At 39.8% G+C, this 26,403-nt stretch overlaps 1 protein-coding gene and 1 long non-coding RNA gene across 2 annotated transcripts in view; one reads left to right on the top strand and one right to left on the bottom strand.

Annotated features, from left to right (window-relative positions):
• SYT16 (synaptotagmin 16) overlaps positions 1-26,403 on the top strand; it is a 185,535-nt gene that overhangs the window by 107,448 nt on the left and 51,684 nt on the right. The window lies entirely within an intron of this gene.
• LOC148094068 (uncharacterized) lies at positions 1,363-13,066 on the bottom strand. Its single transcript, XR_015714986.1, has 2 exons — positions 12,831-13,066; positions 1,363-3,240 (listed from the first exon to the last, which is right to left on the bottom strand). It is a non-coding gene; the product is annotated as an uncharacterized LOC148094068 (long non-coding RNA).

The following is a 26,403-nucleotide window of genomic DNA, read 5'->3' as shown; positions in this document are numbered from 1 at the left end:
ACAACCTCCCTAAACTCACTGATTAGTCCTAATAGCTCTTTTTTGTAGCTATTTTGGGATTTTCTATGTGGACGATAATGTAATCTATGAGAGAAATGACAGTTTTATTTCTTCCTTTTCAGTATCTATGCCTATGATTTCTTTCTTGACTGATTACAGTATATTATCATTTTGAATAAGAGTGGGGAAAGTGGAACTATCTTTGCCTTAGTGGAAAAGCTTTGTCTTTCACTGTTACTTAGTAGTTAGCTGTAGGTTTCTGTAGATGCTCTTTATTATATTGAAGAAATTCCCTTCTATTCCAATTGCTGAGCGTTTTTATCAAAAGGGATGTTGAATTCTGTTCAGTGCTATTTTGCATCTGTTGAGCAGATCATATGATTTTTCTTGATTAATCTATTGAAATGAATTACAGATTAATTTTTGAGTGTTCAACTAGTCTTGCATACATGGGATAAAACCCACTTGGCCATGATATACTACCATTTTAATATATTGCTGGATTTGATTTGCTAGTGTTTTGTTGAGGATTTTTAAAAATATATTTTCATTAGAGATATTAGCTTGTAGTTTTGTTTTCCTACAGTCTCTCTGGTTTCGGTCCTTGGGTAATGCTGGCCTTATGAGTTGTGAAATGTTTCTCCTTTCCTATAGTTCAGACAAATTTGTGTTAAATCAGTATTATTTATTAATTAAATGTTTGCTAGAATTTTCCAGTGAAGCCAGATGAGCTTGGAATTTTATTTTGTGGAAAATCTTGAAATATAAATTTATTTTATTTATTTTTTACTTGACACGTTTTAATTTTTATTTTAGCCTTTACACCCCCCTCCCAGGCTACCTGATGTCTCTCCCCCTCACCCAGCTCTGGAGGCAGCCCGACCCCATTTCGTGCTTTTGGGGATGGGGAGTGGGAGTAGGGGACAATTCCCACTGGCCCTCCAGGAGACCAGGGGACTGTACCTTTAGAGCTTATAAACCTGCACTAGGACTGGGGCCAATACCTCATTCCACCAGCTGGGTCTGGCTAGGACATGGGCTCTGGGCAGCTCTTAACACCCCTGGAGACCCACAGCCTGTGGACAAGAGCCACCATCTCCATCCCCACTGCTCAGGACTTGGGAAAGAGGGGGACAGGAAGTCTGCCAAGGCCTCAGAAGTACCTGCCACAGATCAGGGCTCGCCTGAAGGCAAAGAACCAGGCGGGTGAGATTCTTGAGGTGCCTGTCCCCAGCCAGAACTCCCAGCCCTTTCCCTGGGGGTGTGCCAACTATCTTCTCTAGAACTGTACACCTGAATCCTATATAATTTTATTAATCAATGTCACCCCAATAAATTCAGTAAAAGAAAATAAAACAAAAACCAAATTCAATTTCTTTAATATGCATAGGAATGTTCAGGTTATAGGTCTTAAGTGATTTTTGGCATTTTTAAGGTTTTTTTCCTTTTCATCTATGTCGTTAAATTTATGGACATAATATTTTCTGGTTATCTTTTTACTGCTTTTAAGGTTTACAGCGATCTCCTTTATTTTCTGGTATTGGTAGTTTTTGTCTCCCATTTTTGTTTTTTCTTTTTACAGAAGGTGGGGTCTGTCTGGGTAGAAGATTATACTGGTTTTCCCTTAAGGAGTTCTATAATGCCTGAGAGACAGTTATGTGTAACAAGCTGCATAAAAAAAGTTTGGGTAAAGTTACAACAATTATGTACATGATAGCTTTGGGGGTGATTTTGCCAGAGGCGGTCAGAAAAAGTTCCACAGAACAGACTTTGTAGGACTGCAAACTGAGCACAGGTGACATTTGACAGGTGCATGGAGGAAGAAGGCATCCCAATGGAAGGAGGCGGCATGAACACACATGTGGACAAGCCCGGCCTTCTCAGGGATGGGTCATGAAGCTAGAGTTTAGGCTGCAGTTGGGAAGGTTTTTGGCTTTTCATGTTAAGGATTTAGGTTTTATTCTGTACAAGTTGGGAATCTCAAAAAGATCTTAATCAGGAGTGACACCAACAGAGCTCTGTTTGAGAAGGACAACTCAAGCATCAGCTTGGAGGCTAAATGGGAGGAAAAAATAAATGTTAGGGAGCTATTATAATAGCTTGTCAGAAGAAACTGTGTAAAACTGTAAATATATATGAGGAAATTCTTGCCATCATAATTATTTTTATTGTTAATCCCCACCCAAGGATATGTTTTCCACTGATTTTTAGAGAGTGGAAGGGAGGAAGGGAGAGAGAAAGGGAGAGACATCTGTGTGGGAGACACACATCAACTGGTTGCTTCCCACATGCACCCCGACTGGGGCAGGGGATCGAACCTGCAACCCAGGTACATGCACTTGACCTAGAATCGAACCTGGGACCCTTCGGTGCACAGGGCCGACACTCTAACCACTGAGCAGCACTGGCCCAGGCTCTTGTCATTATTTTGATGTTGCTCCCTGAAAAGGGCATGTAAAAAAGAGTCTTTGACAGGGCTCTGTCGGCGCAGTGGAGCACCGGCTCATTCCTGGTAGGTGGAGGGAGAAGTCCAGGTCTCCCTCTTGGCCTCAACACTTGAAGGGGTGCTCCTCATGAGTGCAGGGTAGGGACGGGGGTTCTGTTTCCCCACATGGTCTGCACTATTACAGAGCTGAGAGTAGCCTTATTACTGCTGGGCAATGGTGAAAATCCTGAATCTCCACTAGACCTCTTTTGACACCACCCAGGCTGGGAGGGGCAGAGGCGCCTCATCGCTTCCCAGTATGTGTGGGGGCCAGGCTCTCCAGGCGGTCTCCTCGGATTCTGCGGGGGTGCAGATGCTCATCACCGGCCATCAAGGAGCAAGTCCTGGACCCCTGTGCAGCCTTCTCTGCACTGCCTGGTGAGGGTACTGAGGTGCCTCATTACAGGCTGGTGAGGATGCAAGTCTAGGCTCCCCACTTGGCTCTGCTGGTGTGGGCGAGGACAGGGAACACAGTGTCTTCTGTGCTCTTTGGCTGGAGCAGAACATTTATTGTCTAAAAGTTTTCTCTTTTGCTAGGCTGCCCTTTCCCGGGTCCTTTGCGTAGAGAGAGCAGGCTTTTCTCGGGGCCTTTTTTGTCTGCGCCCATTGGCATTCCAGGGTTGCCAGCTCCTTCAGCTTCAAGGCTCAGCTCCACGAGGCACAGAACCGGGCACTCACCACCAGGTTTTCCCCGAGTCCCTGGTCCCAGCCCGTCTGCCTTCTTCTCGGCACTGCTCAGTCTTCTCTCCTTTGTCCTGTATACAAAGAAGAGAAGGGTTCTGTTGGTTGTAAGCAGGGTGAATAATAGAGAAAAGAACATCTATTCTGCCTTCCTGGAAGAGTCTTTGAATTAGTTCTTCCTGGCATTAGGATTTTAAATCCCACCACTTTTCTCCATTTCACAGTGAAAATGAGAACAGAAAATGAGCAAGGGTGGTCCGTGTGCACAGGTAAACCCGGGAGAGACATTTCTCTATAAAGAGAGGTCTCTTAGGGTGCCCTTTTCAGTTAGGCAAATATTTATCGAATGCCTACCGTGTACAAAGCACTGTGGGGAGTAGGCCTCTCCTTCACATTATTGAAAAGCTTATACCATTTGCTTAACATGTTCCAGAAGATGCAAAAATGTTTGTGATGCCCTTTGGTGGCTCTTTGCTGGCAGTGGGAGTTGGGAATGCAGTAGGGACCTAGAATGAGACGGTCCCCTAGTCCCAATTCACTGGTGACTTTATAGATGGAGGAGCTTTACTAAGTTGCCTCTAAGAAGCGTCCATCTTTTTCTCTCCCTGATGTGATAGAGCCCACTAATTAATTCTCTTCAAATGCCTACAGCAAAATAACAAAAGCTCTTATTCCTTTTTTTCCTTAAAATATTTAAATACCCCAGGACCCTATGAAACTGGGATAAGGGACTGGACTCTCAGCTCTATGAATGTTCAAACACTTTTTTTTTGGGGGGGGGGATTTTACCTGCTGGTTAACAGCCTTAAATTATGTTCACGTTTATTTTCTCCTTTATACCAAGGGATCACGTCAGACACAGCACATGGGCTGCTTTGCAGTCTATAGAGAGATGTATGTGGAGATATACTAGGAAAAGGCAGCATTTTAATCAGTGATTTATATGCGCTTTTTAAAAAGCCTTGTCAAGCCTGCTTTTCCCATTTAACCTTGAATTCTTTTCATAACGCTGTCTTGATTTTATGTTCCTTAATGTGCCATATTTTTCTCCACAATAGATTTTAAGCTAAATTGGCCTAAAACAAGAGGGATGCTGAATGCTTTTTGTAACCATGGAAACATTTCTGGGCACTTACTGAGGACCTGGTTGCCAATAGTAATGTAGCGGAGAAAATAGATACACTTCATTTAGCAGTTGCCTATGATTAAGAGGCAGAGAGACTCCTCACAGTGCCATATCAAGATTGGCTTTTCGGTTTAAAGATCCAAATCCAAAACACCAACTTCTCAGTCAAGAAGCAGTTGTGACACCTTTGATATGTATTGGGAGAGTTCTAATTGCATTTAAAAAAATAATCTTTGTTTTCAGTTTTTCACCTCCTATTTTTTTTTTTTTTTTTTTTTGAGGCTGTGTTTTAACCACATGTATTTGTTTCCAAGAAATATGCTCCCCGTTTCCTGAAATAGCCTGCTAATGGAATTAATGTGTTCCAAGCACACTGGCACATAGGACTTTAGAAACACTCTTTGGCTACATGCAATGTATTGAAAAAGTAGAACAGTAGGCTTTGAAATGAGGGTGGAATAATTTGACTGTTGAATCAGATTGTTCCATGAGGTTAGTATGACATGGAAGGGAAAATCCTACAGTGTTCCTAGTTGCTGGTTGGTCTCAAGCTTTTATGGACTGAAGGTATTTTGTTCTGTTGACGCTCTTAGGATGACTCGTGGCAGTCGAGACTAAATGGTCCCAGGGAATGTAATGCAGTTGATTTATAAATCATACAGGCTTCATTGCCTCTCTATAGGACGCGTGACTGCACATAAAGTGTTGCATCCTGCCGATCCTTTATTTGTAATACTGGCACTTTGCTTTTTCATTGCACAAGTGCTTTCTTGAGAGTAAATCTATTCCTGGTTTAATTTATCTTCATTTGTTAGGCCTTCATATGATAGCAAATGCATTCATGTTCCTTGGTTGTCTAGAACTGTCCACGGAAAAAGGTTCAGTCGGAAAAAGCTTCAGATTTGTTTTCTAAAAGCTTTATGAGGTTAATTTTCTCAATATGTTGACTTGCACGTTTTAGAAACAATAGGTATTAATGAACATGCTGAAAGCTGACATATAGTTTTCAGGGTCTTGACACTGAGGCAAGGACTTTGTTATTGCCATTTTATTTATTTTGCAATGTTTGTCATTTTTAAAGGAAATTTCAGGCATGTAACAAAATCCTACATGGACAGAAGTTAGAACACATAACTTGTACACATGATGAAAATACTGATTCAATTTTACCTTGATTTCTGGGTGTTATAACAAATGCTAGAACATTTTTTAAGGGCAGGTTTAAAGTGAGAAAATAAAGTCCATTTTCTATTTTCCCATTCTTACCATCATTAGGAATGGATTATAGGAATTAGAGGTGACATACTACAAATAAGCTTAAATTCCATTTTAATGATTCTCAAAGAACCAGAATTTTTTTTTACATAATGGAATTTCTGATGAGAAGAAGGCTCAGGAGTCTTCCTAGCCCTGAGACTCAGGCGGTAATGGAGCCAGGCGCATCTTTCTTGCAATTACCTAGCCTAATGGTGAAGTTGGGGCCAGGTAGGAATTAGTAGCTTAAGAAGACCCCCCCCCCCATTTATCTTGTTTCTTTTTGCTTGAGGGAGATTCTTACCTGTGTGTTTGTGTGTTGTCTATCTTTTTAAATACCACAGAAATATCCTGTTCTCTTCTCCCCCTCTTTTATTCTTCTTTGGTAACCCCCCCTTTCTCCCTCCCCTGGTCCTCTTTTCCAATATCCACTCCTGAGGAGAGAGAGTCTTATTTTTGAAAAAGAGCGTTATAGAGTTTCTGAGATGTGATTGTCTCTCTTCTCTTTGGGCTCTTGTGAATTCTGCTGGGGGTGGGGGAGGCCACTGCTAATGGAGTTTTTAGTGCCCTTTACATTGCCTAGTTTTTAAATTTATGAAACATTTCAAAAAATGTAGAAAAATACAGCATGATATAACAAACACCCACAAAACCACCATTTAACTTTGCCAAATCTTAACATTTTTCCGTATTTAATTCAGATTTATTTTAAAGAAGCCATCTAGGACAGATATAATTGGAGTTCCCTGAGAAGCCCTCTTTGTTTTCCTTCCCTTCTCTCCTTACTAGGAGTAAAACAACTCTAAATTTGGGGGTTATGATTCTCATTGTATTTTTATTCTTCTCCTGCAAGTTTTTGTATCTATAAATTACACATACCATGTTTTAAAAGTTTACACAAGTGATATAATATTGAACATATTTTCCTGCAACTTGTTTTTGCTTCCCCCTCAATGTTATGCTTTTAAATTATTCAGATAGATATAGGTTTGGTTTATAGTAACTGTTATATAGTAGTCCACTGTGTTAATTAACAAACCATTTATCAATTCTTATGCTGATCTAATTTATCCATTCTTGTGAACATCTAATTAATTTCAAAATTTTCACTATTACAAGTAATTCTGCAATGTAAATATATCTTTGAGCATATATAGTGGAGTTTATTTAGATGGGGTGTATAAAAGATAGTCTTTTTTGTAGGGCAGTAATTCCATTTGGGAGGGCTCCACCCTCATGACCCAATTACCTCCCAAAGTTTACCCCTCCTACTATCATCACATTGCAGGTTAGGATGTCAACATGTGAATTCTGGAGGATACAGACATTCGGTTCATAACTAAAAGCCTTCCCTATCTTCTTTCTCCAGCTTCTGTCACGTTTCCCATATGCACATCTCCCCCCCCACCCTGCCTTTTTCTGGCAGTTAGTTGCTTCCTCTTTTGTGTTCCAACAGCATATTGCTTTTCTCAGTAATACAGATTTTACATTGTAATTTTTTTTTTTTTTAACAAGTGTGTCCATACAAGTGTGTAGGCTCTTTGGTGGCAGGACATTTAGCACAGCACCATGAATAGAAAAAAGATGAATGTCTTAAGGAGTGAACATAAACCTAATCTTAGCTGTCACCGCTGTATCTGATTACCTTCAGGAAAATGATCAGTCTGTAAATATCCTATAGATTATATATTGTTGGAAGAATCTAGTCAAAAACACTAAGTTTCTTAACTCTTTTTTTTTTTTTTTTTTTTTGCTGTAAAAATAGTAAGTTTATTGGTTCTAAATACTGTCTTTGAAAAGTACCTTCCTTCTAGGGCATTCAAATAATTTGCATACTTCACTTTATTTTTATCCACACAGAAGAAACATGAGAAAACAGGAGAATGTATGGTTTCTTATACATTTAACACTACATAACCAGTACAAGCAGGCTGTCACTCTGGTGGGTCTGAGAAGGCGGAGGAGCCGTTCACTCAGGGTTTCACTTCTAGCATCATTCCAATCACTGGGGAAATTTAGGGTGGTGTCTATGGCTTCCTGGCCATCTAAGTCCCCAAGGAAAGGAGAGGAATTCAAGGAAGGAGCTTAAAATATTTCAAATAACTGTCAACATTTGACAGTGATTCTCCCAAAAGGCTCACAGGTAGGAAAGTCATCTGCCCTAATTCCTCTTTCCATATGTAAAGGCCTCGTTTACACTTGTGAATCAGCTGGGGATCCACCATGCTTCCATCCACAGATCCCACCAAATGCACGGAAGGTTGGATTCTCACTACCCTAAAGGGTTTCTCCCAGCTCCAAGGCTAACCTATAGTTGGCAGTGTTACTCAGGGTGGAGGGCAGACCATGGAGATAGAATGTCCCTTTAAAAAAAATAATTATTTTTAATCTTCACCCAAGGATATGTTTATATTGATTTTTAAAGAGAGAGGGAGGGGGAGAGAGAAACATTGATGTAAAAGAGAATCATCGATCGGTTGCCTCCCGTACGTACATGCCCCAGCCGGGGATCTAACCTGAAACCAAGGAATGTGCCCTCACCAGGAGTCAACCCACAACCTTTTGGTATATGGGACAATGCTCCAACCAACCGAGGCCACCCGGCCAGGGCTGGAATGTCCCTTTTGAAGGCTCTTCCATAGGAAGGAGCATTTGTTTTTGTCCACGCTGGTCTTCCCTACTGGCTGGCCAGGCTCCTAGTCTCAGTCAGTACACAAGCTTTACATTCTCCTTTTCTCGCTTTGCACTTGTTAAAGAGTCCCATGCTTGCCAACTGGCAGGACTCGAGCTTTAGTATTTACTCTTGCACACCCCAGTGCAAACTCCGGCTTAGCACTTTTGACACTGTTGGAAGACAGGCAAAAAGACAGGATCTTAAGATTTGCCTTGACCTTCCCCACCCAGCATTAAGGAAGACTTAAAAGGCAAGTGAAAATGAATTGTGAACGTGACTGTGTCAGCCTTCACTTGTCGTGGTTAGTTGTTTCTCTGAGATACAGGGCAGGGCACATGAATTCTGCTTCTGGGATTGAAGTAGGGGGCTCCCATTGTACCGGAGAGGCTACCATGGAATCACCATGTGTAGCAGCTGTAAACGGGCCCATCTCAGTCAACCTGGCAATAGTAAAACCACTACAATGTAAAGCCAATTGATAGGTCCCGGCAGCATCTCCTGAGCACTCACCAGGGACAAAAGATCAAGGGAGCAATAGCTCTCCTTTGGCACTCCAGCCGTGGAAATGAAGTCATGATAGTTCAGTCCTCAGTGGCACAGCCCTGAGTCATTTTCACAAGAGGTGTCTCCATGTCAAGAGATTTTTAGCTAAGATGGGAGAAGAGGTATATATACCAGGGAGGAACTGTCATTCAGTATTAGCACAGAAGAATATTTATTTTGCTGGTTATTGACTGAGTCTTTAAATTATTTCAGTTATATTTTTGGTTTATAGTTATGGCATTGATAATGGAATTCTTTTCAAAGTGGTAAGTATTTGACCCTCAAATGTGTTTCTGAAACTGCTGTGATTTTATTTATATTAACGTCTCATTTTTTTCTGGTGCTTGAGCTTCCTTGCTAGACTGTATAAACTCCTTAGAACAGGGATCATGTATTAACATTCCCTGTATCCATCCCATCCCCACTATATTTAGCACTATGACTTTCATGTTAGGTTTACAATAAATGCTTCATAAATTAATTAGGGGGACTATTACACTTTGCCGAGGTTCTGGTGTAGCTTTGTCAGGCAATGGAAGACTCTGGAGACATGTCCGAAGAGTACTTGCTTGCTTGCTCTTTTGGCCTACCTGTTCTGTATTCAGGAATTTTTTAAAAAAAGAAAATTTGTGGAAAACTGATATTTATCAAGTATCTGTTTTATTACCAATTCTTTGCAGATCCAAAGGTTACATTTTTGGTGTAGGAATATAAATGTTTCCTCCTACTGGCCTGGGCAGTTTCTCTTCATCTCCCTTACTTGATCGTTAATATCTCCCCAACCTCTCAATGTTATCACAATCCAGAACTCAGCCTTTGGACTTGTCTCTTTTGTCCCACCCTATAGTTTCCAACTCATTTAGAATACAAGCTAGAGCCCTTTTAGTGGCTACCAGATCCATAGTAACCTAGCCCCATGCCACTCTCTGACCTCTTACTACCCTTTTCTCTCTTGCCAACTCTGCTTCAGCAATTCTGGCTGCTTCAGATCTTCTTCTAAAACACCAGCTGTGCTCCTGCCTCTGGGTTTGTACATGCTGTCTCCTCTGACTTGAATGCCAGTCCTCCAGATGTCTTTAGCATTTGGTCCCACACTTCCCTCACTTCTTTGTTAAATGGCCCTTCTCAACGGCCTCTCCCATCACATGAATTTTACTTGTACCTCCCTCCACTCTCCACCATCCCATCCCCTTTTATGGCATTCCCCCTGACCCTCCGACACCAGTTATCACGATTTGACCTATTTTCCTTGCTTGTCTGTCTGTCTCTAGGAGGGCACACATCTCCATTCATGGATGTGTCCCCTACATCTAGAAGTGCTTGCCTCATGGTGGAAATAAATATTTTTCAAATAAATGAATGCTTTTTGTTGGTATTTGTTATACCGTTTTCAGTTTATTCTGACAGCATTCATAAATTGAGTGACTGAATTTGCCATGAGATGCTTTTAGATTTGTAAAAAGAGAAACTTTAAGCTACTGAAATGGAAGAATTGTAGCTTTTCTTCATGTTTTACAAGGTATTAGAAAGAAATTGGCTAAAACGTTAATAGAAGAAATAATACTGTGGCAATACAAATGACTTTTTTTTAAAGCTTAGATTTTAATAGACAAACAGAATTAGCATGTGCTTATTTCTTAAAAGAAGCTGGGAACATGGAAGAAAACACACAAATGGAGATATTTTATACCTTTTTCCTCAGAAAAAAAATCAGTTTCATTTTCTGAATTATCACAGTGAACCATGTGTGTGAAGATTCTGGTCCTTGGAGCCATTTGGGTTCAAATGCCAACACTTCCACTTTCTTGCTGGGTGAGCATTGACAAATTACTTGACCTAAAGAGAACTCTTTTTTCTCACCTGTAGCATGAGGTAAGAGTATCTGGTGAAATGTGAGAACCTGCACCAAACCAGGCATTAAGTTAGGCATGTTGTTGTTGCTGTTTTGTATAGGGTCTTTTGTAAATTGAAGATTGACCTAGAATCAGGTGATACATTTCCTTCTCCAGGTGATACATTTGCAAACATAGCCAGTCTTCTTTTGCCAGCCTGCTATGTAACCAGGCAGAAGCTGCAGGAGGGTCATGGGAAGTCCCCGGGTCCACCTTGGGTGGAATGTGCCCAGAGGAGGGGGCACCAGATTTCTTTCCTGGCGCCCCTGATGAAGATGAGCTTCCCACCGTATCACTTAAAAGTGCTGATGTAACAACCTATTCTAAACGGCGGCCTGATTATAATCCCATCAAAGACTATTCTTCCACCTTAGTGATGGAAGGAGACTTGAAACAATGCAATATACAGATGATGTATCATAGAATTGTATACTTGAAACTTATATAATTTTATTAGCCAATGCCACCCCAATAAATTTAATTAAAAAAAAATAATGCTATAATAACACCACCACCACCTTGGAGATTGGAATTAGTGGGAATTGATGAAGGGAATTTTTTTTTTTTTTAATTTTCACCAGTGGACATGTTTATTGATTTTGAGAGAGAGAGGAAGGACCAGAGAGAAAAGAATCGATGTGAGAGAGAAACATCGATTGGTTGCCTCCTGTATGTGCCCCAACCAGGGATCAACCTGCAACCTTTAGTGTATGGGATGACGCTCCAACCAAATGAGCCACCAGCCAGGGCAATAAAGGGAATCCCCCCCCCCCAGCTTCAGTACTTTATTTAATCTAAGATACCATCAATTCCCAGAAGTACCATTATATTATACGTAATTGAGAAGGAAAAAAACTTTTCCAATTAAACTATAACAGAATGTTTTTCTAAAATTTATACTTTTAAACTTTTTATGTTTATTGAAAGAGCTCTTTTAGACTTACTTAGATATGCAAAAGTTATTAAATATAACTTTACATATAAAAATATAAGCAAACTATACCACTTTGGGAAAATTACATAACTTTTCTAAGTCTCAATTTCAATTGGTTACAGAATTCCTAAAATATGTTCACTTTGAGCCCATTCTTTTCAATCTTTTAATTTATCAATTACCATGTTTTCAAACCAATTATCATCCTCTGTGCTAAGTATGTTGTTGATACACAGTTATTTTTTACATCTTCACTATTCACTATTTTTATCTAGACTCTTGACTACGATTTGGCTGTTTTTGATTGCTGAACACTTTATCAATTTTACTAGCAGGTATCAATAGAGAGATCCCCTTCCCCCTTAACTTATTTGTTAGCGATACACTGGATTAGAAAAGGCAGATTATTTTATCTGGATCATTTCATATATCACATTAAAAAATTCCTGAAGCAACTGGCCTGACAATCTTAAGAGTTATTTCAACTTCTGGAGATTTCTTTATTTTCTGGCTCTTTTATTTAGGTGGATTGTAAAGAAGTTCAGAGAATCTGAGGCCTTTTAAAATCCTCACTGATTTCATTTCCTTAAAGAGGTTTTTCCCCCCTTCTCTAGTAATAGGTAAAAAACAAACTAACATATAACCTCATGTTTACTGCAGGGTCTGTAGATATTTTTTCTTTATAACCCCCTCGCCTTGCATCTTTTATAGAATAGCAGCTACAACCCTAGCACCTACCTGTCCTTTAGTTTTAAATCTTTTATTTATTTTTCTTTATTGTTGAAAGTATTACAGATGTCCCCCTCTTCCCCCCCCCCCCCCCACTGATCCCCTCCACCCAGCATCTACCCCTGCTCCCTCCCAGGGCCTCTTCACACTATTGTCTGTGTCCACAGGTCATGTATCTCTGCATCTAAGTTCTTTGATGCATATCCCCCCCACCTCCCTCCCCCTGCCTCCCCTCTGAAATTCGTCCGACTGCTCCATGGTTCTGTATCTCTGTATCTTACCAGCTTATTCTGTTCATTAGATTCCACATTGGAGTATTTTTAAATCTTTATTATTTTACAGATCTCTGTAGAGTTCCTAACTTTACCTGCATCTTCATCCAGAAAATGTTGTTGAACTGAATTCGGAGGGCTCAAGTTCAACGTTTTCCTCATTTCCCAAGGGGAGGGGAGGGCAGGGGGTGATGGGAGTGCCCCCTTCGCCTCCCCAGAAGCTGCCACATTTTCACTTACCCCTCTACAACTTGTTCTCACCGACCAGCAGCCCTGGCTCTCGGCAGAAACCGCAGACGCCAGCCTCGCACGCGGTGGGCTCAGTGTGGCCTGAGCGCGCCCTTGACCGAGCGCGCAGCATCTCTGCGGAGGTCTCCAGTGGGCAGCAGACAGCGCTCAGCTCCGGGCTGGGCATCTCCACTGCACTGCAAATTTCGTCCCGACGGTCATGCGCAGTGGCCATGCGCGGCGCCGCGCGCATGGGCACTGCGCAAGACCGCCGCACGTGACCGCCGCGCATGGGCACCGCGCATGACCGCTGCGCATGGGCAGCGCGGATGGGCACCGGAGCATGGCCGCCGCACAGACCTGGGAACCCGGGCTCCCCGCGCTGGTATGTGCGGCTCGCGCCGCTTAGCGGTGGCCGCGGGTCTGGAAATTCACACGCATGCCGTTAACGGGTGTGCGCTGGATTGAGTTCCGAATTCTCAAATGCGGGTGGTCTGAGGAAAAGAAAAGTTGTGAAGGTTCACGCTCGTGAGAGGACATTTTATTCTTCCTTGGGGTCTGAACTGTCTGTGGATTCAAAAACAAACCAACCCGTGTCCATTGACCGTCCGTGTGGGTGCCCTTCTAAGAGGTTTTATTCATGGGGGCGGGGGGGGGGGCGGGATTCTACGTAATCCTTCCCCTCCTAAAAACTCGTAACTCTCAAGCATTAGTACTGTTTTGCAAATATCTTTGCGGATATGCTATTATATAGTATCAGTGGGTCATGGGGGGGGGGGTTGTTCATTGTTATGTTCAGAATCAAAAGGCAAGAATGAAATCTCCAGTCAGTTTTACCTCAAGCCCCGCTTTCTGAGGTATCACGCTGCAACAGCAAGGGGCCGTGGCGAAAATGAGCCCGGAAAATGTGGGTTTGAATTCTGGCCCAACCTCTTATTTCCTGTGTGACCCTGGGGCAAACCGCTTGGACTCTCTGGGCCCCAGTTTCCCATCCCCGCTGCTGCCTGCCTGTGAATAGTGTGCGCTGCATGCAGGGCCTTTAAGGTCCTGGCCCGTGGGAAGCTCTCAGGGGACACTGACCGCGGGAGGGCCTGTCAGTTGAATATTCAGTCACAGTCTCTCTTAGCTTTTTTGCCCTGGGGGCTGTAGGGGTGGGAGGGGCGTGGTTTTTACACTGAACTTGTTCATCCCTTAGTGGTGCATGTTGGTGAAGTTTTTAACTTGGAGATTTTTTTTTTTTTCCCCCCAGATGGGCCATCTTTTTCAAAGTACCATTTATTGAACAATTTCTTCCTCCTGCCCCATTGATCTTTGTGAAATTGTAGAGTTCCCTTTATCATGGATCACGTTCTTCTGTCTGCTGATCTGTTTCAGGGATGCCTTATCGAGTCCATTAGCCATGGGTCAGTTCCTGTTCTCATACAGAGGCCGGCGGGGGTATTTTCTGTCTTTTTCCGAATTCTTTTATTGAGGTATAACTTATATCCGGTGAAGCGCAGTGGTCAGTGTAAGTGTACAACCTGCAGAATTACACTGTTGTGATTACCGTCGGCATCTAGTGAGAGACCCCAGCCGGCTTCCTCGCGCCTGTTCCCTAAGGTAGCCGCAGCCCTAACTTCTGTCAACACAGATTAAGGAATTCTCTTTGTATTCCTAGTTTGGGGCTAGAGCAGATGATAAGTTTCATTGTATGCTTTTTCTGCACATATTGAAACAGCCATATGATTTTTTTCTCCTTTATTCTGTCGCGGAGTGGATTTTATTGGTTGATTTTCAAATGTTAAACCAACTTCATATTCTTATAATAAATCCTACCCGGTTATGATGTGTTGTTCTTATATATGAAGGGATTTGAATTTCAAATGTCTTGATTATAGTTTCCACATCTTTTTGTTCATGAAATATATTGGCCTGTCATTTTCCTTTCTTGTAATGTCCTTTTCAGGTTTTACTATTGAGGGCGTGCCTGTCTCGAATCACGTGATTTGGGCAATGTTTGCTTCTTTTTCTGTTCTCTTATTATGCAAGTTTGGTGTTAGTTCTTCTTGTACAGTTGAGCAGATTTCACCAGGGAAGCTATCTGGAACTGGAGTTTTCTTTGTGGAAAGAAATTAAATAATTGATTGAATTTCTTTAATATATAATAGACCTTTCAGGTTTTCTTCTATCAGATCTTTTCTAATGTATGCTTTTCTAACATATTCATATAAAGTTACATTTCCTTAAAAAACACCACTTTACTTGCCACCCACAGATTTAATATGTTGTATTTTCATTATAATTATGCTCAACATATTCTCTAATTTTTTTCAAGTATCTTTCCAGTTATCTTTCTTTTATTGATGTCTGGTTTAGCTGCCCTGTGGTCAGAGGATATACTGTTGTAACTTCAATCCTTTAATATTTGAAATTTGTGTTGCTTTCTTTACTGGCACGGTATGTAGTCCATTTTTGTTAAACATTCCATTAAAATTTGAAAAGAATGCCTCTCACGAAAGTGTGTGTATATACGTATATTCTCTCATTAGGGTAAATTGGTTAATCATGTTCAATTTTTATACAATCTGATTTATTTTCAGTTACATTTATTTTAGAGAGAGGAGTATTAAAATCTTTAAATAGGATTACAGATTTCTCTATTTTTCTTTATATAATTTGAATTTATATTATTGAGAGTTGTTTTCTCTTCCTATTAAAAACACTTTATTATTATGAAATATTTTTCTTATTTTGAGTAATACTCCTTGCCTTAAAGTTTATTCAGATATCAATAAAAATGTACCATATTACTTTTGGTTACTGTTTGCATGTTTGTTTTATTTTCTATCTATTTTTATAAAATGTAAAGCAGGTTTCTTGTCAATAGATACAGTTGGGTTTTCTTTACTTTTACCCACTATGACAATATTTATATTATAAGCGGAATAGTCAGCTCATTTACATTTAATGTAATTACTGATACAAGTGGGTTTAAAGCATTTTACTGTTTAATTTCTATACCCACCCTGCTTTTTTTGTTCCATTATTTCCTTTCTTGCCTTTTGAATTAATCAAATACTTGCATTACTTCATTTTTAAATTAACTTTTTAGTAGTATATACTTTTAGATGACTACCCTAGAGATTATAATATTTATCATTAAGTTTTAAAAGTCTACTCTAAATTTTATTACTTCCTGAGCAATGCAAAGACTTTGTAACAGTTTAATTGTATATATCCACCTTTGTACTTTTGTGTTCCTGTTGTCATACCTTTTACTTCTACACGTATTTTAAATCCCCAAGGAATTGTAATTAATATTTGTTTTTTAATCTGATTGAGGTATAATTTAAATAGTTTACCACTTCATGTGTAGTATAAGAACCTCACAACAGTATATTCCTAATTCCTCCTCCCTGTCCTTTGTCATCATCACACATTTACTCTAACATGTACTCTAAATACCCAATATATAGCTATTATTTTTGCTTTAGTTACCTTTTAGAAAATTTAGAAATAAGAAAATAAATTTTTAAACTTAACTTTCATGTATGTCATGTCTATTACTCTTTATTTCTTTATGCAGGTTTCCGTCCGTGTTATAGTTCCTCACTCTGAAGAACTTAGAGTACAGATGTGCTGCAAATGAACTCTGGTTTTGTTTGTTTGAAAATGTCTATATTTCTATTTCATTTTTGAGATATATTTTCACTGGTTGATAGTTTTCTTTTTCTTTCAACACTTGAAATATGTCATTTCAATGGTCTATGTGGAAAAATTCCATGAGAGCAAGTTGAGCCTCTTCCCCCCCCCCCCACTTCCTCATTTAGTACCTGTGGCTTTATCTATAAGATGCAGTGTATGGCTTCACATCCCAGTTTGGCCACGTTTCATATCTAATAGCAGTGCTTGCCAGAACGAATACAGACCTAATTGTATTGATGCGGGACCAGGCAAGAGAAATGGCTCTAACCACCTCGAAAATAGAGCCCAGTAAGGGGGACTGTGCTCTGAGCTGAGAGACCTCACTTTCTTGTGTGGGGCTCTAGATCTGGGTTTCTCTAGGGCAGGGGTACAGAAATCATTTGGTCTGGCCCTGCCAAGGCAGCCGCAAGCAGGACTTGAAATTCAGTAAATCTAGGAGCTTTGTTTGTAGTTAAGTTTTAAGTTGATAATTTTGTATGGCTCACAAATGATGTTAATAAATATCCAAATGACCCTTGGCAGAAAAAAGGTTCTCCACCCCTGCTCTCAGGGTACACGGCAGGGATGGGTATAAGAGCTTCTTCATGCAGAGGCGATTCTGATTGGTTCCTGCTGATGTCTTGTGCGCTGTTAAAGAAAATTTAACATCCTTCTTCTACCATGTTACTGTGTTTTTTTAGATTGAAGCATGAGTTTGCCATTCATGGTATTTCAGTCCAGACTTACTTGCACTGTAGTAGTACTCTCAGAGGTGACATTTCACAGATCACCATCCTTTGGTTCTTACAGTGTCATGATCTTTCATGCTCAATATTATGCTGGGAGTTTAACTCTCCTTGACCTTCCCATTGAATCAGGCCTGGGTACCGATGGAAAACACAGCTCAGAAATCTCAAGGCGGCCATGTTTAACTCGAGTCTTCTGTTCTTTCTGTTACCTCCCTCAAACTGCTCAGAAGAGACTTCTATTTCAGAGAGAAACCTGTAGCTTGTGCAGTAGTGCATCTTTGAAAATAAGTAGTGCTCGTTTCTACTTACAGACTTCATTACTGTTGGGGTTTGTGTCAAATGTAAGATCTGATTCCTTAGGAAGGAGGAACCTCTGAGTTTTATTCTTATCTACTACTGACAGCTTTGATGCTCCATCTGAGCTGCTTTTTATTCCAGGGACGTCACTGTGCCATTCTTGGCCGGGCTGGGCTTTGGAAGGCAGAATTTGCTCAATTGGGTTGTCCCACCATATGATGCCCTGAATAGTCATTTACATCTGGCCTCTGCCTTCAGTTGGTTTCTTGCAGCTCTTTGATCAGTTCCTCAAACACAGTGGGTTGTGCACTTACTGGGTTATGTTGAACTTGGTCCTGGTGATGGTGGTAATGACGGTGATTATAATTGGTATCATTTCTTGAAAGCTTACTGTGTATTAAGCAGTTCTAAGTGCTTTATATACATTAAATAATTTAATCCTCCCAACAATTCTATAACCACTATTATTGACCCCATTTTACAAAAGAGGAAGCTGAGGCATATGTGTAAACCCAGAGTCACATAGCTAGTATGTGGCACAGCAGGATTTGGACACGGGCAGTCTGACTCTTAACCGCAAGGTTATGCTGCCTTTGTAAATAATTAACCTACAGCATTCTTCTGTTTCTTTAAACTTTTGTGTAAATTGGAGAATATTGTATATGAATTCCCCTGTTAATTATGGTTGTCAAAATAGAATTGAGAATTACTTGAAAGGGCTGGTTAAGGAGAATAGGATTTATGATTAAATGGGAAAGTCATCAAAGCATTAACATCTGAAAGGCTAAAATCCTATTATTACAACCAGTGCTGAAGTAAATATTCTTTTTTAAAAAGTATACTACACTGCCCTAGCTGGTTTGGCTCAGTGATTAGAACATCCTCAGACTGAAGGGTCTCAGGTTCCATTCCCTGTGGCATGTACCTGGGTTGCAGGTTCTCTCCACCCCAGTCGGGGCATCGTGTGGGAGGCAAGCCAATGATATGCCTCTCTCACATTGATGTTTCTCTCAAGCATGCTCTCTCTCCCTTCCACTCTCTCTGAAAAGCAATGGAAAAAATATCCTTGGGTAAGGATTTTTAAAAAAAAAAGTACACTAATATTTTGGATTGGGCTCAAAAGACAATTTAAAAAGGGAACTTGAAAATTAATTTGTAAATGCGAACTTGGAAGTACTAAGTATATAGACAGTACCTTGAAGTGTAACCAAAAAAAGAAGTAGGGGAAACTTAGTGGAATTTAGTAAGTATAATAAAAAACAAATATAGAACATTTCAGTGTCCAATTCTGGAAGCTCCTTCTTTAAAGCGAACGTAGCTATGTCTGTTCCTCAGTGGAAAATTCAGGAAGGGGGCAGAGTTTCAAGCAATGCGTGATGCTCTAAACAATTGCCTTTCGTTGGAGTGGTTCCCATGGGGCCAGCCTGGACATCACAATTAGGAATGAAGTGGCCCTTTTGGAGCAAAGTCTTGGGTGAACAGGAGGTGAAAAGGAGATATAAAGAGCATCCATCACTTTCTCTCAGTATTGGTGGCAGCCACACCTCACCCTGGGAACAGACGTCAGGCTTTTCTGCTGCACCTGTGTGAACAAATAGCGATGCCCACAGTGGTTTTATCTTGATGTGAAGATTCTTGATGAGTGTATGGAGATCATGCGGAGCTCTAAAAATGACATATTACACTTCCTTTTGGGAATTCTACTCCCAGAATAGCACAGTTCTTTGAAATCCTCATTTAAATGAGCTTCATGATTTGTGGAAGGTGAGAATGCTCACACCTGCTTTGCAGATTGATAAACTCTGCCTGAAATTCATAGCAGGTGGTTTGCTTGAAGTCGGGTAGTGAGTCAGCAGTGGGACTCCCAGTGGAAGCCAGTTGTTCCTCTCCCCACGGACTCTCTGGAGGAAGTCTCCCACCTCCCTTTTAACGTAGGATAGTTGGAGGAAAAGTTAAGGGAGAGTTTGCCAGTTTTATCAGCTTGAGGGCATTGCATTTCTCTTTGTGTATGTATGTGTGCACATTGGTGTGTTGGTGTTTCTGTGTTCGCTTATGTTTTCTGAAACATTTTTGCCAAGTGGCATCATCTTCCCACTTCCCAGATGCTAGTTCTGTTTTTTTTGAAATTGCTCACAAATCAGGAGGATTCATTCACCAGTTGACAGGTTTTAACAGGAGCTGATAGGTGACCACTCTCAGCCACTGGTTCCTCCCCCCACCTCTTCTTCTGCTGGGCATCAGCAGATAGTGCAGAAAAGCGATGCAATGTTTAGCTCTGTTAGGGAGGTTTGGGCAGTAGGAAAGTTTGACAATTGTTGAAAAGATTCAGTCAGAACCAAACTGAAATGTCTCTTCCTGCTCAGATTAAAGCCATTTTTGCCAGTCTTTCTCTGACTTTTTTTGTTTGGATCAGTCTTTTTAATAGAATGGCAACTTTGCCCACTTAATATTGTGCTGCTAAGGGAAAGAAGTTAGTTATGAAAGTGTTATAAACAGAACTTGCTCATAGACTATTGAAAATTCAACCAAAAAGTAATGAATCCCTTGAGTAGAAATCATTTTGAAGGTCTTCAAATGACAAGTTGTACTGAGACTAGTGTGGCCTCGATTTACCGTCAGTTGTTTGAAAATAAGAGGTCCATGTAGGCCATCTCCACAGCAGTCCAAATCCAGTCTAGTTTTGTGCCATGAATTTTGTTGATTACCCTCACTTTTTTTTTATGCAGTTTTGGTTGAACTACCTGTTTCACTTCCTTGCTAAGGGGCAGAATATATCTTTGATCTGTCTATAGCATGGTTATGCAGGTTTCTTTTGCTACTTGTTAATCAGATTCAAAGGTGGTTTTAACTTTTCTCTCTGTTAGTGAATAGAGTGTATTAAATCATCATTAATTGAAGCCAAGCATAGGTGAAGTTAAATGGATTTTCAGACAGTGGCCTTTGTATTTATAAAATAAAACCTGCAAAGAAAGAAAATTAAGGCCATAATTTATCTGCTGCATTTAGTTATTAGTCAGAAACAGATGCCATATCATTTGATTTCAAGTAAAAGAATATGTTCTTTGGAACCAGACTGTCTGTGTTTAGAGCTTAGGTATCTCTGGGCATGTTAACTTACTTCCTCTGTGCCTCCGTTTCCCTGTCTATAAAATGGGGAGAAATAATAATACTTGTCTCATAGCATTGTTGTGAGGATTACATAAGATACTGTAAAGCACACAAGCTGTGTAGAATAGATTTTTTTGAATTATTAAAATCAACTTAGCTTAATATTTTGAAAGTTTGCTTCAAAGTCCCTTTTAAAATATACTCAGTGTCTTAAAAGATAAAAGGTCACAATGCACAAATAAATGCAGACATTTCCATATTAAACACAACCATGTCCTCAAAACTGACTCCTGTTTGGTTGAGTTCAGAGAAAGAGACTTGCCAATCTGGGTTTCGAGTGAGCTAAACTGCATTAATTTGCAGGTCTCTTCACATTTAGCACAAACACTATAGTTAGAAAAACACTGTGGAGCTGTTCAGAAATGAAGATGGTATTCACAGTATATTTTAAAGGTGGAAAAAAATAGTTCAACCTCATTTGAAAGGCAAATAGTTACTAATCTACATGAACAGGTAGTTGAACTTTTGGGCATCTTTTCACCCCTACTATTCATGGAAACAAGAAAGGCAAATGTGAGCCTGGAAGTGAGTTAAATGATCGTGTTTTAGGGCTAAAAGTAAGTTAGAAATCAGAAGAGTCCCTTCATGTTACAGTCCAGGAAACTGAGACCTGGAGGGTATGGTGAACTTGCTCTAAATCACATGAATGGGTGGTGACATCATGATTCATGAAATGACTCAAAATCAAACTCACCTTCCTCAGTAAATTAGAAAATCTTGATAAAGTGGTGACTTCTGATTAAGTGATCCTTGACACTGAGGAGCTGGGCCTCACATGGAAGGTAAGAATGGGTGGTGTCTGTGTACCAGAGTTTGGCCCAAAGAGAAAGGCTTTATCTGGTACTAAAAGACAGTTGAGACATAAGGAAGCACCTATATAGGAAAGATAGACTTCATCTGACCCCTAAAAGCAAGAGGCTGCAGACACTAAAGTCTAAAAAAGGCAGCTGCAGCATAATTTTCAAACTATAAAAATGGAAGGGAATTTAACAGAATGAAGAGTAATGGGTGTTTACCTTGACATGGGCTCCAGAGGTTACAAGGGAATTAGTGTCTTAGATGAGTAAACCAGGAATGATGAAGTTGATGGCCCAGTAAGCTGAAAGAAAGGCAAGCATGGGAAGTAGGAGAGGCAAGTTACAAAAGAAAAATGGTAGAAGCCTAAACAACAAGGAGGGTAAATGTTGGTGTCACTGCTAGCACCTGATCATTTTAATAAAATTTAAAGTTCTATAGAAATTGAGGATACTATACAAGAGAATTTTTGTCATTTTCTTCACTATGGAAAAACTATTTAATCTTTCTGGGTTTTAATTCCTTTCTCTGTAAGGTAAGAATTAAAATAGCCTACCACCCTAAAGGCCTGTTTTTCTATGACATTTGGAAGAATCAGTAATCATTTACTTAAAAATTCCTCCAAATACTGGCAATTTCAAACCTGTTATTTTGTAATGTCCATGAGCTTAGGAGGTTTTTGTTTACCCAATACATAACATTTTAGTTTATAAATATATCATTCATTTGAGTTTATCAAAATCAGTCCATACAGGGTACTGAAACTGAGTAATGATAATGACCTTTTCGTTTTAAATACCTGGTTAGTTTTCAAGCAAAACTCTTATTCAATTTTGAATATCTGATTAAACATAATATTGATACATTGGGGAGCTTCTAAGTAAAAAAAACTAAGGTAAATATAACAAAATTTAAAACAACTAAGTGAGAAGAATTGAAAGTGGGGTGGCTGGTGGTTTTTTCAGGGATTCAGGAATAGACTATTTAGGTAAATAGAATTTAAAAAAAATCTATTTACCCAATGAGCGTCATTGCAGTGGATGAAAGAAATACCTGTCCTTAGTTACTTCAGGTGAACCCGTCTGGTCTGGTTTACTTTGGAATTCTGTACTTCTAGAAATATACCAACTCTTAAATGTAAATCTAACACTAGATCATAAATTCCCATATCAGTAACCTTCAAAAGATATTTCATGATGTTAAAAGTATCTCTGATGTTAAGTTAGCATAATAAACTCAAGGAAAATATATTTCTCTAAATATTTCAGAAAATATAATGTCTCAAAAATATAGAAGGCTAAATACTTAATTTTATTTTAAAATATAAAAGCAAAGTACATCTCAAAAACCATAGGAAAATTGAAAAGTAGGTTCTATGGACATTTTATACAATCCAGGATGAATTTGTATCTTCAGATTTTGTTACTAATGACATAAGCTGAATTTTTTCCTCCTGGAGGTCAAAAGTGGAAATAAAATGTTGGACAATATGACAAATAAATGTGCTAAGTACAAACTTCAGTCATTAGATCAGGGATATCCCTCCTTCCTCACCCCAATGCATAAAGAATAGAAACTGGCATAGAATACCTCACTTTTTAATTTTCAAAGCAAGGACACACATTCTGGAAGAAATTTAACAATCATGTATCAACTGAATCATTTGAGAAGAACTTCATAAGCCATTATGAAGAGATGGTGTATGAAAGCATGAGCAAGCTGGAGGGGCAAAGGAGTGGGTTAGTAACTTGTAAGAAAACGGAAGATGCAGAGATATGCTACAATTTGTAAATATGTAACTAATATCCAATTAAAAACACCTTCTTACAGCATATACAGAAATTAACTCAAAATGGGTCATAGACATAACTGTAAAAGCTAAACTATAAAACTCTTAAAAACAAACCTGGGAGTAAACTTTATGACTTTGGTTTAGCCAAAGCCTTACTAGATGGGACACTAAAAGTGCAAGTGACACAAAAACTAACAACTAGATAAATTAGATTTCATAAAATTAAAATCTTTTGTGCTACCAATGATACTATCAACAAAATGAAAAGGCAACGTAAAAAATGGAAGACAGTTCTTGCAAATAATACATCTCATAAGGGACTTACATATACAATATGTAAAGAACTCTTACAATTCAATAGTAAAAAGGCAATAACCCAATTAGAAAATGGGGAAAGGACTTGAATAGACATCTTCCCAAAGAAGGTATACAAATGGCCAATAAGCACATGAAAAGATGTTCAACATCGTTAGTCATCAGGGAAATGTAAATTCAGACTACAATAAGATAGCACCTCACATTCACTAGGATAACTATAATAAAAAAGGTAATAACAAGTGTTGATGAGAATATAGAAAAATTGGAAGCTTTATACACTGCTGGTTGGAATATAAAATGGTGTAGCATATTTGGTAACATGGAGTTATTATATAACCCATGCTAAGTACGTATCCACTGCTAAGTACGTATCCAAGAGAAATGAAAACACATGTCCACACAAAAACTTGTACATGAGTGTCCATGAGAGCATTATTCATAATAACTAAAAAGTGAAACAACTCAAATGTCCATCAACTGATGAGTTGATAAGCAAATGTGGTACATCCATACAGTGGAATATTATTCAGCCATAAAAAGGAATGCAGTACTGATTCATACTACAATGTGGATGAACCTTGAAAACACTATGCTAAGTGAAAGAAGCCAGTCTCAAAAGACCACATATTATAGGATTCCTTTCATATGAAATGTCTGCAGTAGGCCAATCCACAGAAATGAAAAGTAGATGAATGGCTGGCTAGGGCTGAGGAGATTGAGGGGAGGGGATGGTGGGTAAGAGATACAAAGTTTTATTTTGGGATGAGAATATTCTAGAATTGTGGTTATGGCTGCATAGCTCTATAAACCACTATACTGTACACTTAAAATTGGTGAATTGTATGGCATGTGAATTATATCTCAATAAAGCTGTTTAAAATAGCCCAGACCCCCTGAACCCAACCCTCCACCCCCTAAATGAAACCTGTCTCATACAGTCATTTTCCAGAAAATGACAAAAGTTTTACTGTGAAGGGTGGACCTGACTGAACCCCGTACTCGCAGACCACCAGTTTCTTAATTTAGAAGCGATGTTCCAGAACTCAGCGTGAAGTAGTGCCAAGGGCACAGAGCCCAGTTGTTTAGCATCTTATTTTTAAAAGTATGAATTGTTTCTATTCGTGCTGTGTACTGCTTTGATTTTTACCTTGTCTTAATTATTTGTTTAGATGATTCTGTTCATCTCTTTATCATGTTATAGTATCTCGTAACAACGTCAAGTCCATTTAATTAAAAAAAGAAAACCCATGAAGATGAAGAGAGGATGGATAGAATACTGAGAGCAAATATGAGGGAAAAAATTTGTAATTGCATCAAAGAGAAAGGTAGATATCCATTTACAGGTTTAGAAAAAAATAATTACAATAGATTAATAAAAGCTACATTTGATAAATGGTGTTTCACTGTTGTACACCCAGTCTCTGCTTACCAATGGGTGTGTTCCAGAGGCTGCTTGCTAAGCTGTCTGGAACTAGAAAGGCATTTTCCTATGATTTGGAGCTGATGTCCAGACCACAAAAGCTCATTTAATCTGTGTGTATCTGAAATACAAGATGAAGAGTCATATAAATACTAATGAAATATGTAATTGATTCACTTAACACATGCGTGAAGCACCCTCTCTGTGCCTGATTATGGTGAAAGGTACTTTTCCCTGTTAGATGCTTTTGGGGTTCCAACTCCTTTCCCTACAGTATGATAGGACTAATTATTAATTACTGCTTTCATTCAATAAGTATGCACTGAGCAGCTGCCATGGGCCTGACCCAATGCTGGCGTGGCTCTGATGATGCAGAGAGAGGGACTCTGCTCCTACATTTAAGGAGCTGACACTAGAGAGGGGCATGTGCAAGTCAACAGAGTTTGAAATTACTTCAGGCAGTGCTTCCATAGGGGTAAGCACACAGGGCAGGGGTCGCAATAGTGAGGGAAGGAAACCCAAGCTCAGGCTGTGATTTGGGGGTGGGAGACTAGACTCTGAACAGGGTCAAGCCAGAAGCATTTTGACAAACGAGGTTAAAATTGGGAATGGGAGTTGAGGGGAGCAGAGGTCATTCTGGGCACAGAGAATTGAGAATATGAATAAAGGAAAAAGGCAACAGTGCATTGTTTGGGAGTAGATGGGAGCAGAATGGGCGGGGCAGGGGTCGTAGAGAAAGCCTGGCTAGAGGCACATGTAGAACGCATTATTGCAGAGCTCAGGAGAGGGGTGGAGCTGCTCTGCGTGTTGACATTGTGGACGTGGTAGTTGAACTGGTGGTTTGAGATTTGCAGGGACAGCATGAGGATGGAGCAAAAGTGCTCAGAGTAGAACACTGAAGAATACCGGTGCCAAGAGACGAGCAAGGGGGATGGAGGAAAACAGGAGGCTCCGCTGCCCTGGAAGACCAGGGAAGGCATGTTGTCAGTGGTGTCACATCCTGTGAGGGGACAGTCAAGTAGGGCCTAAAAGCAAGCATCCTTTGTGTGCAGCAAGGGACAAGTCATTGTGCTTCTTAGACACTTTGGCCCCTGAGCTACAAAGCAGGTTTTACGTGCTCTGAGGACACTGGACCCACATTAAGTGACTGTCAGGGGCATGAGCTCTTTTTTAAAAATTAAATTTATTGAGGTAACATTGGTTAATAAAATTATATAGGTTTCAAGTGTATAATTCTATGATACATCTGTATATTGCATTGTGTGTTTACCACCCAAAGTCAGATGTCCTTCCGTCACCATATATTCCACCCCTATGTTTTTACTACCTTTCCACCCCACCTTCCCTCTGATAACCACCATAATGTTGTCTGTGTCTGTGAGT

The sequence above is a fragment of the Miniopterus natalensis genome, chromosome 1, assembly GCF_054644295.1.
Source record: "Miniopterus natalensis isolate mMinNat1 chromosome 1, mMinNat1.hap1, whole genome shotgun sequence".
NCBI lineage: Eukaryota > Metazoa > Chordata > Mammalia > Chiroptera > Miniopteridae > Miniopterus > Miniopterus natalensis.
This window is presented reverse-complemented; position numbering and strand designations above follow the sequence as displayed.